Genomic DNA, 20,441 nt, shown 5'->3' with positions numbered 1-20,441 from the left:
GCAACCCCACCCTGTGGAGTCCATGGGGGCCCGCAACGGGCCCCCCAAGCAGACTATGCATGCCTTTCTGTGGCGGCAATGCCACCACGGAAAGGCATGTTTCTGCCCACATTGTAATATGGCTGGCGGTGTCTTTCAGACACCGCCACCATAATAAACCCTTTTCCACCTGATCGATTTCTCAACCAGGTGTAAAAGCGGCGGACAGTCTTTCCGTCCGCCGCGGACCACCTGCCATGGTAATATGGCGGAGGGTCTTTAATGAGAGGATGGCCGGCGGTTCGCACCCGACGGGCCGGCGGTGGCCCCCGCCGGCCCAGCGGGGGCGATCTGCCTGCCATCCTAATGGGCCCAATATGTTTGTCAACACTCTTGTTTATCACGATACTGAGTCATTGATTAATTTTTCTCTAGGAAAGGTAGCAACCCTAATCACAGGCCTTGATGCATGTTACCATGGATCTAGTTTGTCCATTGAATAAATATGAGTTTATGACACAATTGCTAGGCCTAAACTTCTAGCTTTCAGAAACATGGAGTTCTGAGCTTCATTTTTTCAAATGGAAACTGTTTGTCCTAAATTTTGACATATTTTGCAGCTCACCTTATAAAGCCAGAGAAGGATTTTTCAATTCTCTGTGGCCTTTAGGGTAGCTTGGCGGTCGAGCTTATGCAATTTCCATACTTGTGGAAATAAAAGGACACAATGCAGTAGCTTGCAGGTGCTTCCTGGTAAACTAACAGAAGCATTGATGTTTTTCCTGTGTAACAAATGCAGGACTTTCAGGGCCTTAATGTATGACTAAGACCCTTGGGGTGAGTCAAGCAGATCGGACAGTTGCTGGGCAGAGATTTTGAAACCCGGAGCTTTGTGTGTGTATTAATTCTGTGAATCAGATGTGAATTCTGTGAATTAGGTTGATCGGCTATATTACCTGATGTAAGAGATTATCTGATGGGTTGATCTGATTCCTAACACTCCTACTAATTCAGTGGAAGGGTTCAAAACATCTGCCAGTATTCTTTTTATCAAAAAAGGCCATAGTTTCCTTTGGGTGTTAGGGAATATAATGGATATGATTCCAAAAATATCAGGGTAACACAAGAGAGAGGTTAGCTTAGATAGAAGAATGCCAGACCCTTCTTCTGTTCTAGGTGTGTTTCTTAGGGAGGATCCTGAGTTTTAGTCCAGGCAGAAAGGCGCCAATTTGGCCATGCCTTGTGGGGGCCTTAAAAATCCTGGGCTGGGGAGGAGCCAAGATGGCGGCGGAGACGGACGTGTAGTCTCCCGGCTCTGCGAGCCTTTGTTTCCCGCAACTATATCCTGCTTCTTATCCTGTCATTGCGCTACGGCGGGAGGACGGTGAAAGTGCGCTGTGGCTGTTGGCGTTTCTCCGATGTCCCTGCCTGCCTGCCAGCCGGAGATATTGCCGAGCTAGTCGGATGGCCTCTCCTAGACCTGGAACCGGGACCCGGGCTGTTATGCAAAGATGGCGGCTGCTGGAGCTCCGTGGGGCGATCGAGCTGGGGCAGAGCTGGCATTCTAACCCACACTGCACGCCGTGAAGAAACTCACCAGCCCCTCACGCGAGACGTACAAATCGGCCGCTTGAGAGTTTACCCTGCCGCTTCTCTCTGTGGGATGCTCAGGTGAGACGCGCTGTGCTTTCCCCGTATTGGCGTATAGCCGGCTAACGGAGCTTGCCCCTGAGTTTGCCCCCGCCCTGAGTCGAACAGGGGGGGACTCTTATTGTGGTTCACCCATTATCAGCTGCCCTGGACTGCATCGGTAGCTTGGAACCCAGCCTTTCTACGCGGAACTTGCCCACGCACCCCCGTGCTTCCCTGGTGGGGTGGCGATGACGGCTGGCACTGTTGAGACGAGGGTGGGTTCTACCTCGGCCCAGGACTGGGTCGCCCAGTATGGACCTGAACAGTGTGCTGGACCGTGGACCGCACCTCGTACCGCGCAGATGATGGAACATCCGCCTGTGTTGACCTGCGGCTCTGTTTTAGCAGCGCTTGCCGACCTGAGAGCTGAATGGCGTGAGAGCTCCCGATTGCTGGGCAGGAAGCTCGATGATGTGGGACTTGCAGTGGGGCATACATCACCAACTTGCTTTCCTCACTGTGCTGATCTGCCCCCACTGAGTTCTGACATTGCTACATTGTTGTCGCTCGAGTGCATGAAGGATCGTTCTTCTGGCGGCGTTGGTGTCTGCGGACTGTTGTCCGCCCATTTCAGTGGCGCTACAGTGTTTCCCTCCCTGCTGGAAACAACAACCTCACCCGTGGCATTGCTACCTTTGCTTACGGCGCCGTCGGCGCAGAAAGTGGTTTTCATGGTGGTTTACGCTCTGCAAGCTCCGCTATTCATGAACTGTACTCTGCAACATCTGACTGACCTGGAAACGCCATTCCCTTGGGACAATGGAACTGATGGTGATTGGCGGCGTCCATTTTGTTTTTGGGCATCTCTACTCTGCCGAGGGTGGCCATCTTGTTCCTTCGATCTGTCTGAGGCGGGCTCTTTCCGGGAGCCATGGTTGGGTGGACGTTTACGATCTGGCCAGGGCTAGGAGACTCCATTTTACAACTTGTGCTTGCTTGGCTGGTGGGGACTCGGACTGGGGCGCTTCCTCAGCACGTAACGATGTGATGACTCTCCCCACTTCATTTTGTGTTTGCTGTTCATTGTATTGGTTTCATACATGGGGTGGAGAGTACAGTTGTGGCTGGGGTGTCCGGGAGACTTTGGATTTGGCCCTCCTCTGGTAATAAAAGGTTTCTTCTTTTTCTTTTCTTCCTTTCCTTCGTTACTATATTTCGGGTTCCTTATTGGGCGACAGGCACACTGCTGGGGGGGGGGTAGGCCGTAGCCTCTGCATGCGTGTAGGGTGGGGGGTTGGGGGTTGGGATTTTAGTTTTCCGTTTTTTGTTTCTATGGGCCTTGTTTTTCTACTCATTCTTGTGATCTTTTCTTCTCTTATTTCTACCTTGGGTCCGTGAATGGGATTGGTAGGGGATGGGCGACGGAGGACGCGGAGCTTCCTGATTGGCTTCATGATCCTGTTACACATATTCTGGAGCCGCCATGCTGCCTGGGGGTTTCGGCTTCTGTTGTTGTTGGTTTTCGCGTGACGAAGTTGCCTGATTATGTCATGAAGCGCCTGCACGGACTCTGCTCTCCTTGGTTTACTATTTTTTATAAAAAGAAAAACTTTTATATTTGGAACAAAATCTTTAAAATTAACCTTCACTGCTCCTGTGACACGGTAACACAGCGCTATCCAGTGTAACTTAATTGATTGTCATTTTGTATTGATGGGCTACTGTGTCGCCGTATTGCTTGCATTCGTGCTTTAAATGGTATCGTGGCCGGCCTGATGGTTGTGGGCCCGTATTTGTTCTTTTCATACTGCACAATAAAGGTTTCCAAAAATTAAAAAAAAAAAAATCCTAGGCTGGTTGGACCAGGATTATCTTTTAATGACAGTTCAGTCAGTTTTTTCTGTAGTTTTTATGTTATATACTCAGAAATTTCATATACAATTTATGAGAGTTAGAAAGATATGATCTATGCAGGCATATTGCTTCTTACGTACTCTATCTGATGAAGAAACCTGTTGCTGCATAACTATGTTCCTTCAAGCGGATCACTGAAAGAATAGAGATAACAAAAATATAGACTTACCAAAATATCGAGTTAAAAATATAGAATGCAAAATATCGACTTCCTATCACCAAACATGTAGGTACAAAACTATCAAATCAAAAATATTGTTGTAAAAAAAATAGTTAGTCAAAATATCAAATTTTTTAAATGTATTAAAAGTAACTGAAAATTAATAAAATAATAAATATAATTAACTTAAACATACTTAAAATACTTAAATAACCTTAAAATAATAAATAATTAATGTAACATATATAAACATAATATTAATAAAACATATACAATATTTTTACAGTAGGATAGCAAAAGGGTTGAATTTACTATTACCACTCCAGTGAGTGCAACAGTAGAGAAAACATTAGATAGCGTAGCAGTAAAAATTACTATTCAAACTCCAGTGAGTGCAACAGTAGGCAAAGCGTTAGATAGCGTAGAGGTAGAAATTACTATTCCCACTCTAGAGAGTGCAACAGTAGGGAAAGCGTTGGATAGCGTAGGCATAACATTTACTATTACCACTCCAGTGAGTGCAACAGTAGGGAAAGCATTGGATAGCGGGAGGGTAAAAATGACTGTTTCCACTCCAGAGAGTGCAACAGTAAGGAAAGCGTTGGATAGCGTAGAGGTAAAAATTACTATTCCCACTCCAGTGAGTGCAACAGTAGGGAAAGCGTTGGATAGCGTAGGGGTAAAAATTACTATTCCCACTCCAATGAGTGCAACAGTAGGGAAAGCGTTGGATAGCGGAAGGGTAAAAATGACTATTCCCACTCCAGAGAGTACAACAGTGGGGAAAGCGTTGGATAGCGCAGTAGTAAAAATACTATTCCCACTCCACAGAGTGCAACAGAAGGGAAAGTGTTGGATAGCGTAGGAGTAAAAATTACTATTCCCACTCCAGAGAGTGCAACAATAGGGAAAGCGTTGGATTACGTAGAGGTAAAAATTACTATTCCAACTCCAGTGAGTGCAGCAGTAGGGAAAGTGTTGGATAGCATAGTGGTACAAATTACTATTCCCACTCCAGAGAGTGCAACAGTAGGGAAAGCATTGAATAGCGTAGGCATAAAATGTACTATTCCCACTCCAGTGAGTGCAACAGTAGGGAGAGCATTGGATAGCGTAGAGGTAAAAATTACTATTCCCACTCCAGTGAGTGCAACAGTAGGGAAAGCATTGGATAGCGTAGAGGTAAAAACTACTATTCCCACTCCAGAGAGTGCAACTGTAGGGAAAGCATTGCATAGCGTAGGCATAATATTTACTATTCCCACTCCAGTGAGTGCAACAGTAGGGAAAGCATTGGATAGCGTAAAGGTAAAAATTACTATTCCCACTCCAGTGAGTGCAACAGTAGGGAAAGCGTTGGATAGCGTAGAGGATAAAAATTACTATTCCCACTCCAGTGAGTGCAAAAGTAAGGAAAGCATTGGATAGCGTAGGCATAAAATTTACTATTCCCACTCCAAAGAGTGCAACAGTAGGGAAAGCGTTGGATAGCGGGAGGGTAAAAAGTACTATTCCCACTCCAAAGAGTGCAACAGTAGGGAAAGCGTTGGATAGCGTAGGGGTAAAAATTACTATTCCCACTCCAGAGAGTGCAACAGTAGGGAAAGCGTTAGATAGCGTAGGCATAAAATTTACTATTCCCACTCCGGTGAGTGCAACAGTAGGGAAAGTGTTGGATAGCGTAGGAGTAAAAATTACTATTCACACCCCAGAGAGTGCAACAGTAGGGAAAGTAAATACTTCATATATTAATACAAATAAATTAAATATTAATAACAATTGCAAATAAATAAAAGTAATTAACAATTTTATATAATACAATAATTAATTAAAAATACAAATAGAAAATAAATATTAAAAATATTTACCTATTAATACACATTTTTTACCAATTAACAATTATTTAATTAACAATTAAACAATCATTTAAAATTACAACAAAACAAAACCAATAAATAAATCAAAATATTTAATTAATTACAATTAAATTACTTTCCACCCTATTCCCCTACAAACCCACAACCCGCAACAGAAAATAAATTAATAAAATTAACATAATTATCAATTAATCAATTAATTAAAATAAATTACCAATTCTATTTTATTTAATTACCAATTAAATATTTTAATATCAATTATTTCAAAATGAATACCAATAAATAAATTACAAAATTTAATTAATTATAATTAAATTACTTCCCACACTATTCCCCTATAAACCCACAACCCACTACAAAAATAAACTAATAATATTAACATAATTATCAATTAATCAATTAATTAAAATTAATTACCAATTATATTTTAATTAATTACCAATTACAAATTTAAATATCAATTAATTCAAAATAAATACCAATAAATAAATTAACATATTTAATTAATTATATTTAAATTACTTCCCACCCTATTCCCCTATAAACCCACAACCGCTACAGAATTATATTACGCAAAAATTAAATACCATAAAATTACTTAATTAAAATAAATTATAAAATAAATATACACTTTTCACACATATACTAACATAAGAAAACACTTTAAAAAATTAGATATTATTAAAAAATGTATATGAACTTACCTCAAATCGATATTTTGTTGTTTATATTCTGCCCATTCTATATTTATGTTGTCTATATTCTGTCCATTCTATATTTTGTCCATTCTATATTTTGAATTCGATATTAATGCTATACTATTCGATATTTTTATAGTCTATATTCTGTCCATTCGATATTTTGTCCATTCTATATTTTTTAATTCGATATTAATGTAAATCGATATTAAAAACTCGATATTTTGAGTGAATACCCTTTCAAGCTGCTGTATCCTCTTGGAAAACAATGCTAGATTATTGATCTCTTTTTTTCACATTTCAATGTTTTAAACATTTAATGACTTATGAACTATGATGTATTTTATGCATTTATTTTGTATTTCTTTATCATGTGCTTTTATGGCTTTTTCATAGTTGAATAAAGAAAGAAATTGATTGATTAATTGTCCGTTCAGTAGGGGTTCATGTTGTAATATGGTAAAAAATGTATTACTTGTTTAAGGAATATCGCATTCTGTGATGGCAAATCACCAAATATAATATTACTTCTTGTGATGTTGTCAAGTCAAAAGGTGTGTTGTGCCACTTCCTGTAAGTTATCAGGTTCAAGTGGAATGGAACCTGGCTGCCACCTTTCAAGCTGCGGTGAAGGGTTGAGAGGTATGCACTGCACATCTACTTCGAAATTCTCGGAGATGTCTCCACCAAATTTTACTGCCAGAGAATGCTTGCAGATTTGCATGAAGAAACAACATTTTCAGTAGGTTATTTCCCAAAATATTGTGCCCAGAGCTAAAAATGGTAGATACCATTGCTGGTAAAGCTATGAGGGGCTCCACCCTTTCTGCCTTATTCGCTGTCTAAATTTATAATTGGAATTGATTGCAAATGTTCAACAAAATGTATCATGAGACTCAATATTAAAATAAGGATTCTGTAGTAGTGTAGTGTTGTCACTCACTGTGTGGGTGTGTCACAATTCCATTAATGTAGAAGCACAACTATCGAACTTCCAATGGGTTATGGAAATGCATGCAGCAAGACCAAGAACACATACATAATGAGTAATGGCTCTGGCTGTGGTAGGAACTGGGGTTCCATTGGACCACTGTCTTTTCTATTGTGATGCTAGTGTTTCGTTTTGATGAATATTACAGATGTGCTCAAGGGATACCCACTTCTATCAAAATCCACTGAGACTGTATACTGGGTACTAGGTGGTCTCCCAGCTTGTGTGGGTCCTGAAGTTGACCTTCTTCCACATGGAGAGATAGGCTAATGACCCCCCACCCACAATGCCTCGAGCGGCAATGCATCTCAGGACAGATAGGAAATTGATGAGGAGCAATGACACAAATACTGTTGCTTCTACTGGGGCTAGGGTTGAATTGCTGCTGTTCAATGTTGGAGATCTATGAATCTGGGACCCTGATGAGCAAATGAATCAGATAATTAAACGTCAAAATCACATATATGAGTTAGTTTCATTCATAGGGATTTTAGTTAGTCTGAGAACACCTAACCTTGAAAAGGATAACCAATGTCTGCGCACAGTTCCTGGATTACGCAACGTGCGGAAAGTAGTTTCCAAATTTTGAGTGTGGCTTTTATGTGGAGGAGGTTTGATTGATTTCCACTTCAGGACATTTCTTGCAGCCATCAACCATGGCCTAGAAGTGGTGTCTGTGCAGAAAGTTGCCCAGGTCTATGCTCCTAGGTATGCACAATGCTAAAAGTATGCCTTCTGTGATGGTTGCTGCTGTTGCCTGAAGTGTTATGGACCGCAGGAAGACAGTGCAGTTTTTCTAGAATGGTTCCATGTAGCGCCAAGCTTTAAGAGACAAACAATGCTTCAGTGATGGACTTTTATCTTGACGATTCCTTGTAACGTGCGTGGATCAGTTAAGCTCTCAGCTTGTCAGAGCAGCAGGTATAATAAGATCACTGGCCCTTGGAAAGCCATTCAAGCCCCAGCTATTGAGATATAGGGAAGTAAACAAGTGGGCCACTAGAGAACATCAGACACAGGTGTGGGAGGAGGAACAAAGGCTGAGGTGACACCCCATTGCAGTATGGGACTGCAAGGGCACTTCTAAACACATTGGTAATCCCTTAATGGGGCAATAACTGAATTTCTAACAAAACTTTTGATAATGTTGGATGTTGCTTGTGGCTCTTATCCCATCCCCAGCAGAAAGAGTCATTTAAGCTTCCCGCCTCAACCCACTATGGCTGGGTCACCGGTCCTCACTCTCCAGCCTGCCAGAGCAAGAAAACAGAACAGAGACGTTTTAAGGACTGAGCTATGTGGACAATGGAAAAGGCAGTTACCTTCCAAGACCCTTTCTGATAAAATTATCTCTCACTTTCTTTTTTTCTGACCTCTGACTCTTTAAAAAATATCTCTCTCACTCTCTCTGGCTATCTCTGGCTGTGTCTCACTTTCTCTTACGGGCAAAAGCAGTGCATGGCAAGGGCGCAAGTAATAGTTACTTTAGGGTGAATTTCCGTGGTTTTGTTAGTTTCAAATAGAATATTTACATGACATTGTCACCAATGTATAACATTCCTTTAACCTTTGTTTTTTCCAGTGAATTTTGAAGGTATTGTTAATATGGAGTTAGATATTATTACAATTTCTAACTAAAATGTCACTTTAACCTTTATTTTTTTCAGTAAATTGCTACGTTTTTTGTAATGTAAACTAAGATGTCCATCGTAATGCACAGCAGGGGGGCTGGACTCAATGTCTGGCCTAGCATTGTCCATTGTACTACCCCATCCAAACTTACTTCCCCTAACGCCCACTCCTCCTTGCCCTCTATTGTACAAATCCATACCCCTTCCACCACGTCCAGCCCTGTGTGGCCGTTGTTCTGCAACTGCCCTTTCTGCCTGCCCTGCACAGTTAGCTTGCTGTCCCGACCCACTGCCTTCCTGCCCTCTGTTGTCCAAGTTCATACACCTGCCCCCTCCCTCCTGCCCAGCATGGTTCAATGTTTCCTCACTGTGAAGTGCCTGATGTTCCATCACTGTATGTGCAATGTACCATGCAATGCCCTAACCCTTTTTTCTGTATGTTTGACATTTTAGCAGTGGGATTGCTGAGTTCAGCTGCAAATAACGGAACACAGAACAATGTCTTTCCTTACTACCAAATCCATAGATTCAAAACAAAAATCAACATTGGATGTGTTCACTTACAAAAGGAGTACCAAAGACCGTCCTACAGGTTCTAATGAAGACAAGAGAACAAAATAGTTGTCTGATGCTGCTCTGTCTAGCAGTGAAGGAATATGCTCACATTCTTATGACATCCCTGAAGCCTCATCTGCTGCCATTGCAGCTGCTTCTCCCTGTGCTGATATTAGTTCTGCCATTATTGACATTACTGCTATTTCTTCACATGCTGACAGTGCTTAGTGTCAATTTCATACTGAGGTTAAAGATTCATCTCCTTATGCTGGCAGCTTAGACAACAGTACTTCCCTGGCTGGCCTTGCTGACTGTTCAACATCCTGTGATGGCAATACAGCCAGCTCTTTTTTGAGGAGTGACATAATAGAGGCACCTCAAATCGAAGAAATTAGTCAGACACCAACATCAAAATCCCACCTGGCAAGGGAATTCTTGGCAGACAAGTGGTTACTGAATCATTATAGAAACCCAGTGCAACCAAAACTTCAAACATTCTCCATAAATGCGTGCCCTAGGTTTAATGAAGATTTCAAACCATTCGTGGGTGGAGTATTGAGTCCGTAAATATGCTGTTTATTGTTTTGCATGCAGACATTTTAGTGCTGGTTCTGTGGGAAGAAGAGGGGGACGTGAACCTGGCAATATTGCATTTGTTGATTTTGGCTTCAGTAAGTGGGAAAAGCTTACTTGTTCTTTGTCCATACATTCAGTCAGAGAAGCATACCTCATCAGTTATTGCTTGGAAAAGCTTCAAAAGATTACAGAAGCTTACAAACTGTCAGCAGTCAGTTTCTTCCATGACAGTAAGAGGTGCGGAGTATGAAATTGAAGAGAATAGACAACCTGTGGAGCAGCTGCTTAAGGTACCATTTTTCTTGGGTTGTCAAGGCTTGCATTCCATGCCATGGACGAAACTGAGCATTCTGACAATAGGGGACATTTCATTGAATATTAAGTGATTCATTCTGATAAAGATTATAGGATAAAAGAAAAAATATCCAGGAGGTATGGGCAGTATACCTCTCCAGATTACCAAAATGACATGATATTTGTGGTGGCAGCGCTTGTCCATAAGCGTACTGTCAAAAAAGTGACAAAATATTTTGCTGTGTTAGTTGATGAAACCAAAGATGTCTCACATAAAGAGCAGCTGAGTAGTATTATCTGCTTTGCTGATGTTGATGGAAATGTTCAGGAGAATGCACTAAGGTGTTACCATATGGAGAAGTTAAAGGCCTCCAGCCTTGCTGCAGCCATTGTTGAAGCAGTACAGAAAGCTGGACTTGACTGGAAGAAACGTGTTGCACAGGGATACAATGGAGCATCCATTATGAGCGGCTGTTTTAATTGGGTTCAAGCAAAAATAAGAGAGATGGCATTACAAAAAATGTATATAAACTGCCATGCCTCTCTCCTAAACCTTGCGTTAGTTTAAACAGTAACTGACATACAACCAGTGAAACATTTATTTTCAACATTGCAAGCAGTTTATGTTTTTCCTTCACGAAGTTCACCAAGGCATGAGCTCTTTGTGAACGCGCAGAGAGAGAGTAATCTGTATGTACTGGATCTAGAAAGACTCAGGTACAAAGTGGATTTACTGATACTCCTGTGTTAGAAAAATACAGATGCAATTTGAGTCTGTTATCGTTGTTCTCCGTGTAATGGGATCACAACAAAGCCACAAGGAGGCTAGTTCAGAAGCCAAAGGATTCCTTAAGAACATTGAAAAAAATGGTTTCTTGCTTACATTGCAATGTATGGAATTATTTAACCAAAAGATTCACAGTCTATCTGAAGTAGTACAGATCAAACACCCTCACTTGCTGAGATCATGTGATCTAAATAATTCAAGTCAACAAGAAGTGATTTCGTGAAACTCTGTCAAGACAGTCAGTGGACCGAATTGTTAAGTCACCCTAAGGAGAGCAGTGTGGAATTGAGATTCAAGAAAAATCCAATCCAAGGGCTCCACCTTTCAGACATCATAAATGGAATAACAAACTGTCAGATTGTTTTCTCAATATCACTGTGGGGAAAAGATCCAGCAATTTTGATTTGTCAGAAAGTCAAACGCCACTGTCTGAGCACTTAAAGCAGGAAGTTTATTTTTCTACTTTGGATTGATTTGTAAATGAGTTTGATGCTCGATTTACAGACAATATGGGCCTTATGTCTTCTGTCGGAATGCTACATATAAAAGCTGCAATTTTTGGGAATTATTAGTTATTAGTTATTGTTGAAAAATATCCAGAGACATCGGTAGACCAAAGTCTTCTACAATCCAAACTGGAAACTGCACAATTATATCTTTCACACAAGTTAGGACCAGGTATGTACTCTGTCAGGCAGTACCTTATGTAGCCATTTCCTCAGGTTTGGGATCTTTTCACATCTAGGGTCATATTACTAAGGGCCTTATCGCCGCTTTAGCAGGAATTTTTCCCGCTAAAGCGGCAATAATTTTATCGCCCTATTAACTAGCAGTCGCTAACACCAGTTAGCGACAGCTAGTAGGAGATAGCAATCATCTTGGGGCCCACTTTGCATGTCAGCGATAATTATCGCTAATGACATGCAAAGTGGGTGTGCCAAGATGTTAGCAACTGGAAACAGTTGCTAACATTGCTATCTCCTATTACCAACTTTTGGAAATATTCGCGCTAAGCACGAATATCTCCAAAAGCTATTGCCTGGCCAGAGCAGTTCTTAGCCATGTTATCCAAATGGTAGGTGGATAACATGGCTAAGAGCATTAACTCGGTAATGCATGAATATCGCTGACTTTTCAGCGATATTCATGCATTTCGGCCGATTTTTATCACTTAGGAGATAAACCTTGATAATAGCAAGGCACCTTAGCGATAAAAATAGGCGATGCACGGCGTTAAAATAATAGCCGCTAACCAAGCATAGCGATAATTATCGCTTATGCTTGGTAATATGCCCCGTAGTTCTTCCACTACCTATTACTACTGCTACAAATGAGAGATTCTTCTCCTTTATGAAAAGGGTAAAATAGTATTTGTGCAATAAATGTGGAGACAAGAGACTCAGTGATTTATTGATATTGGATTGTGAACCTAATGAGGTTAAGCAGCTTAATTTGAATGAAGCCATCAACAGATTTGCTGACATGCACCACTGAAGGTATCCTCTGAAAAAATGAGCTGGTCCTTTCCATCATTCAGAACTGCAGCCTCAGAGAAGCAGAGGCACGTCCTCAGGCTTTGCCTGGCAAACAACAGTTTCTCCTCAATCAGTTTCTATTCCCCTTGAGGCCTGTGCCACCTGAAGACTGAAGAAATATGCCAGTATAACAGAAGCCAATAGCCCATGCAGGAACACGAAGACAGCAGCTACCGCACAGCCATGCAGTATCGGCCTGCTCTTGATAGCCAGGCAAACAACAGTTTCTCCTCAATCAGTCTCTGTTGCCCTTGAGGCCTATGCCACCTAAATATATCTACCAGTGATTGCAGAAGTCAGCAACCTATGCAGGGGCAAGAAGAGAGCAGACACCATGCTTCTAACCACTATTGGTAAAGCATCAACTTGCTGTCCATTTAGTTTCTTTCTGTCACAGTGGATATGCAGTCTCATCACATAAGCTTGTCGTGTGTAGAAATATGCAACCAATATTACAAAGCACTGTTAGACACCTTGATATCCTTTAGCAAAGCACTTGCTGTCCACCTATCTGTTCGCTCATCAATTATCAGTACAACAACTGTTCTTTGTACCAGCCAGTATCCTATTCAGAGATCTGTATTCTGAATGTCTGGCACTATCAGCCTAATCTGGATTTCATATTAGCTGAGCATTAACTTGCCCTCAAGTCAGTCTCTACACAGGAGGATGCCCCAATCATCACTAGAACTAGCTGCTCCTCATACCAGCAGATATAATTCTATGTGGGAACATGTGAACTGTTGGCTTCTTTCTATCCGCCCAGTCAGCGCTTCCTTCTCTCCAAGAAAGATGAGCAGCACCATCTCTTCTTATCAGTAATGTAGTATCAACATGACAACTAGTATCTTCATCCATGTGAGTAAAATCTGCCCACATTTTCGTAACACTCTTTAAATTGCTAATGCAGATATAATGATCAACACAGGTGTACTGTATCAGTGATGTTCATGTTCTCTGTAGAAGGAATTAATGATAGTAAGCCTGGAAAGGTTCAATAGCTCCACAGGTTTGGAAGTATGTATACCATGTCACAGAAAGGAAGGTTGCTGGGAAATCTTAACTTGCTCTTAAATAGCACAGTTATCTACATTCCAAGACTTAGATTGAAATGCATGGTACTCTTAGCTCCTAAAACAAATGCTAAAGTGAAAGTGTTTTGAACTTTATAGGCCCATCAACCTTCTAACTTTATAAGTTATTTGATATTGATAACGGCTGATTTCAACTTGACTAGTGTATTCCCCATTGTGTACACTATTTGCTAGGTTCTTAATCAATCTTAATTTATGTTTATAGGGTACTTCTTTTGTAACTGTACAGATTTTCCAGCCTTTTGTGTGTGATGTAAGTATCCAAAAATTAGATACTTCACTTCCTGTGATAACACCAAGTTAAATGTCAAATGTCATGCAATGTCACTTCCTTTCATTTCATGGGGGTCCACAGGGCAGGTGATGTCACTTCTTGTGATGTCAGCTGATCCAGCAAAAGAAATTCAGTCTCTACACCATGATACTCAACATTATTCATAAAACTATCGCCAGGCCCATTCTTAGCAGAGATTTGTATTTTGACCTACTGAATCATATGACCTAATTATTTAAATCTAACAAATACTTTAATTAAGTCACATTTAAAGGCAATGGAATAACTAATGGTAACGCAAAGAAACGATCAAGACCAGCTTGTCATTTCAAAAATTCATTTTATGAATTTTATTTCATAAAGAAATTAACTCTTTATTAGCAATTTTTATTTCAATTTTAATTCATTAGTGGCACAAAAGTTTAGCAAATTCAAAGAACCATCATCAGCATGAGAAAATCTCAAACAGTTATTTATTTAATTCTCCATAGCCTATTTCCCTAACTTAGCTAAAGGAAAAAACCTGTAAGTAAAGCAAAAATTCTTAAGTCTTACGTGAAAGGGAAAACTGGCAGCGTCTGTGGAGCACAGGATCGATCGAACAGAGCTCTTAGCAAGGTGGCAATTCTTATAGTATTTTCCTATCTAAAACTAACTAAAAGAATACAAATATTCGAGCAGAACTGAATTTTATTGGCTGTCAAATGTCTTTCGATGCGGTCATCATCCATCTCTCACATAGCCAGAGTCACTTTTCAAAAGTACTATTGTTCATGAGTATGACACCGGCAGCTTCCGAAGAAAGTAACATTTAACTAAAGCAAAAACTTCCTTCTTCCGCTCATGCTTTTCCGCCTTTCCGCTGCCGAACGACAAGTACGGTCTTGACCAAGGAACAAATTGAACCAAATGTCCTAAGCTTCCACACAGCCTTTGTTTGCAAGCCTCTCTCCAAGAATTAATGTAGAAAGATATATTTTTTTCATTCCTGCATGGCTGTGCAAGGCTCACTCTGGTCAGGCTTTCAATCGTTCAATTTAGAAGTAGGCCTCAATCCTTTTTGCATGCAATGTAATGAGGGTGTCTAGTATGCAAAGAAACACAAGACAATCATTAATTCAAGAAATGATAATTATTCTGTTACCCACCCTCTCTACTAATATTAACCCATTAACTATGTTACCTAGTTTTGCATACAAACGAATAAACAAACACATACACATGAGACAACAATACATAAACAAAAGCACATTTAAAAGAATGCACATACTATTATTTTCAAAACAGCTGCAGTTAATAAATAACAAACAAAAGACAAAGTAAATATATTAATCAAAGCTAGACAACAAACATAACAAGAGCACAAATAGCTATACCCGCGTGTTCATGTAGGTGTATATTACTCTAGGTTGAATCAGTAAACATGTAAATCGTGCAACACACATTAGTAAAAGAATAAAAATCACGAGAGCTTCATCTGTCACAAACTTTTCAGAAATAAATCTGAAAGTCCGCTCCATCAACTCCCTCCTCTGGTGATTTTAAAATCACCAAACAAAACCCAAAAATTTATACTAAATTTAAAATTTTAAAATGTCATATAATGAGTTCTCTCAGAATTAGTAAATCTAAACTCCTGTCTCATCAGTCTGTCTTTGTCTGGGTCTATCATTTTGAGTCCTACGGAACTCATCCATTTCAATCTCCTTCTCCTGAGCTTTCTTGAGCTTATAAATCCTTTTCTTTTCCCTCACATGCTTCTTTCTTTTGTGTATCATGCAACTGATTTTTAGCAGAAGTGTCACTATAACAATGACTATAACAGGATAGAGTACTTTGCCAATGATTGAACTGCCAATGTCAGCAAACCATTCCTTGATTGCCCCAAATCTCTTTACCAATCGTTCAGAAAAACTGTCATCTTCCATAGGTTCAATTTCTGTGTGCAATTCTGTAATATTCTTAATTAATGATTCAATATTCTGGCTTTTATCTGGGATATATGTACAGCAATGCTGAACATGCAAAATCCCACAGACTCCTCCCTCTTTTGCTAAAAGGATATCAAGGGCAAGCCGGTTTTGCATAACCATACTTCTGGTAGCAATAAGCTCTGTATTGACCAACTGGAAACCACTTGCAGTATCAGTGGACAACCTGTCAACAATTGTGGAAACTTTTCTGATCTTTATTGCATTTAGGGTGATTCCCACCATAGGAATTATTGCACCAAATATATCTCCCATGATTTCTGAAAAACTTTCCCTTTTCAATCTATTCAGGTGTTTGCCAATTTCAAATGATCCGTCATTGTTTCTGTCAACATGGAAAATTTTAGGAAAAACAAGACCAAGGTAACATGTGCCATACCAATGGTCGGGAAGACTGAAATATGCCTTATTTCCACAGACAAAATAAATCTCTGGAAAAATTGGGTCTTTGCCACCTTTAAATCCCCAACCCCCAATAATTCGATAGGTGTCTTCACATTGACTTGCACCAACAAAATAATTATCATATAACGTATTATCTCTTCTGATACAAAGCTTTCCACTAATTGGTTCATCAATATGGATGGCAGCAAATCTGTTTTCTCCATTAGGTTTTTCGTCCTCTATCTGCCAAAAGTTTGATTTAGTTTTTTCAGCATTTCATTCCTCTTATATATTGCTCTCCTCTCCTCAACCTGATCAAGGAAAGATTTTTCTTCATCCCTCATTTTGCAAGTTACATTATTCTTACACGCATATTCATATGTTAATTCATTAGTAACCAGGAACAATTCTCTCATTTGTTTAGCAGGCTTAACTTTGTTCAGGCTATTCACAACCTTCAAATTTGCAAATGTCTCATCATAGTCTGAATAATAATATTCCAGACGTCCAGTTTGATAAAACAAGCTCGATATACCACTGCAAGTAATCCCATAGGTAAGGGGAAGCATATTATACTTAACCCCTTCAGAAACAGATGTAGGAAGCTTAATACAAACATAACAGTCTTTAACATCCATGACTCTAACATATTCTGAAAAATGAGTTAGTAGAAAAATCCCCAACTGATCTGTCCTGATGGACATCTGGTTTATGCTCAATGATTCTATTAGTTTTGCCTACAACATCATGATTAACTTGTTTTGATTGAGCTTTACTTGTCATATTTGCTCTAAAATGCATTTTATCAATACCAAAAGGGAAAATGACTGCTAAAATTAACCAAACTAAAATAATCATAATGACACAAATAGAAGACATTTTGCAACATCTTCTAAGAATAGCACACCTAGAGTTATCATTTTGCTCAATTAAACAATTTTTTTTTAAATATACTAAAATATACTACCCTCCTCTTAAATTTTTTTTTAAATAAGAGAACCTTCTAACAACTTTTCTTCGACCTTGTGTCCATAAAAAAAGTATTCCGCTAACACAATTTCTTCGACCTTGTGTCACCTAACACAATTTCTTCAGCCTTATGCCAGAAATAAAATCAATCTATCCTTAACTGAGATTTAAACTTCAATCATTGTCACTATTTTCTTCCAAATCTTCCTGACTACTGCTTCCAACCTCAACTACTGGTGGTATGATGATATAAGCCCACTCTGGAGATGTATACTTTTGATTAGGCTTCAATGGTCTTTTACTTCTCCTGCTTATTACTTCAATTTTCCTTTCAACTTGATCCTTTTTGTCTGTTTCACCTTTTTGACTTGAAATCTCATTTACTTGCTCTTTCGACTTGTTGATCAATTTGAATTTTAAATTTTCTTAAGGCCAAACATCACCTTTTCTCAGGAGTTTCTTTTTTGGCTCTACTTCATTACTTTCAGCTTTCCAAGCCCTCTTTCTGAATCTTCTTACTTCTGATTCTTCATCACTGTCTTCCGAGTCAGTTTCAGAGATTTCAATACTGTATCTAGGAACTTCTTTACTCTGCAGTTTCACTCTGTTAGGAACAACATCTCTGTAGCTGGTACTTGGTAATTTGTCTTCTTCTTCTTCAGGAATTACTTCTAACTTCCCAGTTTCAGAATTTTCGTTCCTGCTTTCAGAGTTTTCAATCTGCTTTTCAATACTCTCCTGATCTTCAATCTCTTCTGACACAGTTTCTTTTTCAGTTTTCTTTTCTAAAACATCTTCATCATTATCTGAATCAAGAACAACGATGTCTAGATCTTTCTCATTAGATGCTTGTCTTGCTTCTGATTCCCCCAGATGTCGACTTCTGTGTCGATCTTCAGAATCTGGATTTTCAGGATTTTCTTCTTCTTCAGAATCTGAATCTGATGTAGTTTTGTCACTGTCTTCAGGATTATCTGGTGCAGGTAAACGAATGGCATGACTAGGATGCAGCCATCTTTTCAAGCCCTTGCATTTAATAGCATTAGTTGTTACCAGAATTACTTGCCTTGCTTTCTGCCATCTGGGTACCAAACAGTTCCTTCTTCGATGAACTTTTGTTCTCACCCAATCTCCTGGCAAAAGATCATGAGCTTGTTCCTTTTCCTTTGAAATCACATCTGTTCCCACCTGATGGAATACAGAGGTTACCATGTCAGTAGTCTAAAATTGCACTGTCATTTATTGCTAGCAACTTTCCAACTGGGACATGAGCCTGTCTCATTACTCTTCCCATAAGTATATCATGAGGGCTAAGACCTGTTTTCTTATCTGGAGTACTTCTCAATGACATCAAAACAAGTGGAAGAGCGTCCGTCCACTTAATTCCTGTAGCTAGACACATTTTTGAAATTCTGTTTTTAATTGTTCCATTTATCTGCTCTACAACACCTGATGCTTCTGGTCTGTATGCACAGTGCAGTTTCTGTTTTATGCCAAATGCTTCACAAATCAGTTTACTTAGTCTGTTTTCAAAATGTCTTCCACGATCACTTTCAATAGTCACTGGAAAACTATATCTAGGTATGATTTCCCTCAAAAGCAATTTTGCCACAGTGATTGAATCATTGTGACGAGTTGGGAAAGCTTCAACCCATCTTGAAAACAAACAGACAATTACCAACACATATCTGAGCTTATTATGTTGAGGCATGTCAATGAAATCCATCTGCAATCTGGTAAAAGGACCACCCTCCCGACCTATGGTTCCCATGCTCACCACAGTTTTTCTGTTTGGATTGATTTGCTGACAGATCAAACAACGTTGGCAAAGTGACTCTGCAATGACCCTACATTTTGGATTATACCAAGTCTCCCTGAATTGTCTAATCATTGTGTCTCTACCTAAGTGACCTGTCCATGGTACATCCGTGCCATGTCAGCAACCATACAATTAGGCATAACAGGTCTTCCATCTTTGTAAATCCAAATTCCATCTTCCTCTCGCTGTCTGCAATCTTCCTTGAGCCAAGTATTTTTCTCTTCATCTTCAGCCTCATCTTGTAAATCTATTACTCGTGCCATGTTTCTACTACAGATATTAGCGTGAGAGAATTCATTACATGCTCATTGTTCTTTTCCCGATTAAGTGAAAGATTGTTCTTTGCACAGTAACGTGCAGTCTCATCTGCAAATGCATTTCCTTTAGTGATGTAATCTTGTCCCTATTTATGCGCTCCACATTTAACTACTGCTATTTTCTCTGGCAGTTGAATTCCATCAATTAATCTTTTAATCAATTTTGCATTTCTAATTGGAGTCCCTGCAGAAGTCAAATAACCTCTTTGAGACCAGAGTTGTCCGTAATCATGGACCACTCCATATCCATACTGACTATCAGTCACTATGGTAACTTTTTTCCCTTCAGCTTTTTCACAGGCACGTATTAAAGCTACTAATTCTGCTATTTGTGCAGAACGAATTCCTTCAAGAGTTGAACCTTCAATTATTTCAGAAACTGTACAGATTGCATACGCTGCTCTCAGGATACCTTCATCTGTTCTTAAACAGGAGCCATCCACAAAGTAAACAATGTCTGATTCTGGCAAAGGTACATCTTTAATGTCCTTTCTGGGTTTTGTGCAATATTCTAGAACATCCAAACATTGATGTTCTACAACATCATCATCATCAGGAGGAACATCTGGCAAAAGTGTGGCTGGATTGAGATTTAAACATCTCGCAATAGATACATTATCTGATCCCAGAATAACGTTTTCATATTTTGTTAATCTATTGCTAGACAGGTGCTGTGTTTTACTTCTAGTAAGAAGTGTTTCAACAGAATGAGGTACATACACTTTTACAGGAAATCCCATAATGATTCCTTCACTCTGCTCAATACTTACACTTGTTGCAGCCACTGCTTTTAAGCAACCTGGCAAAGCTTTTGCAACAGGATCAAGGACAGCTGAAAAGTAAGCTATAGGTTTTCTCATGTTCCCATGTTTCTGTATGAGAACTGATAATGCACAACCTTCTCTTTCACTGCAATAGAGCTCAAATTATTTGTCATAATCTGGCATGCCCAGTGCAGGTGCTT

The 20,441-nt window shown here is 39.7% G+C and overlaps 1 pseudogene; it reads left to right on the top strand.

The window, feature by feature from the left end:
- Positions 1–11,317, top strand: part of LOC147711226 (uncharacterized) — a 28,468-nt pseudogene extending 17,151 nt beyond the window's left edge.
- The last annotated feature ends 9,124 nt before the right edge of the window (positions 11,318–20,441 follow it).

The sequence above is a fragment of the Lissotriton vulgaris genome, chromosome 5, assembly GCF_964263255.1.
Source record: "Lissotriton vulgaris chromosome 5, aLisVul1.2, whole genome shotgun sequence".
Lineage (NCBI taxonomy): Eukaryota > Metazoa > Chordata > Amphibia > Caudata > Salamandridae > Lissotriton > Lissotriton vulgaris.
This window is presented reverse-complemented; position numbering and strand designations above follow the sequence as displayed.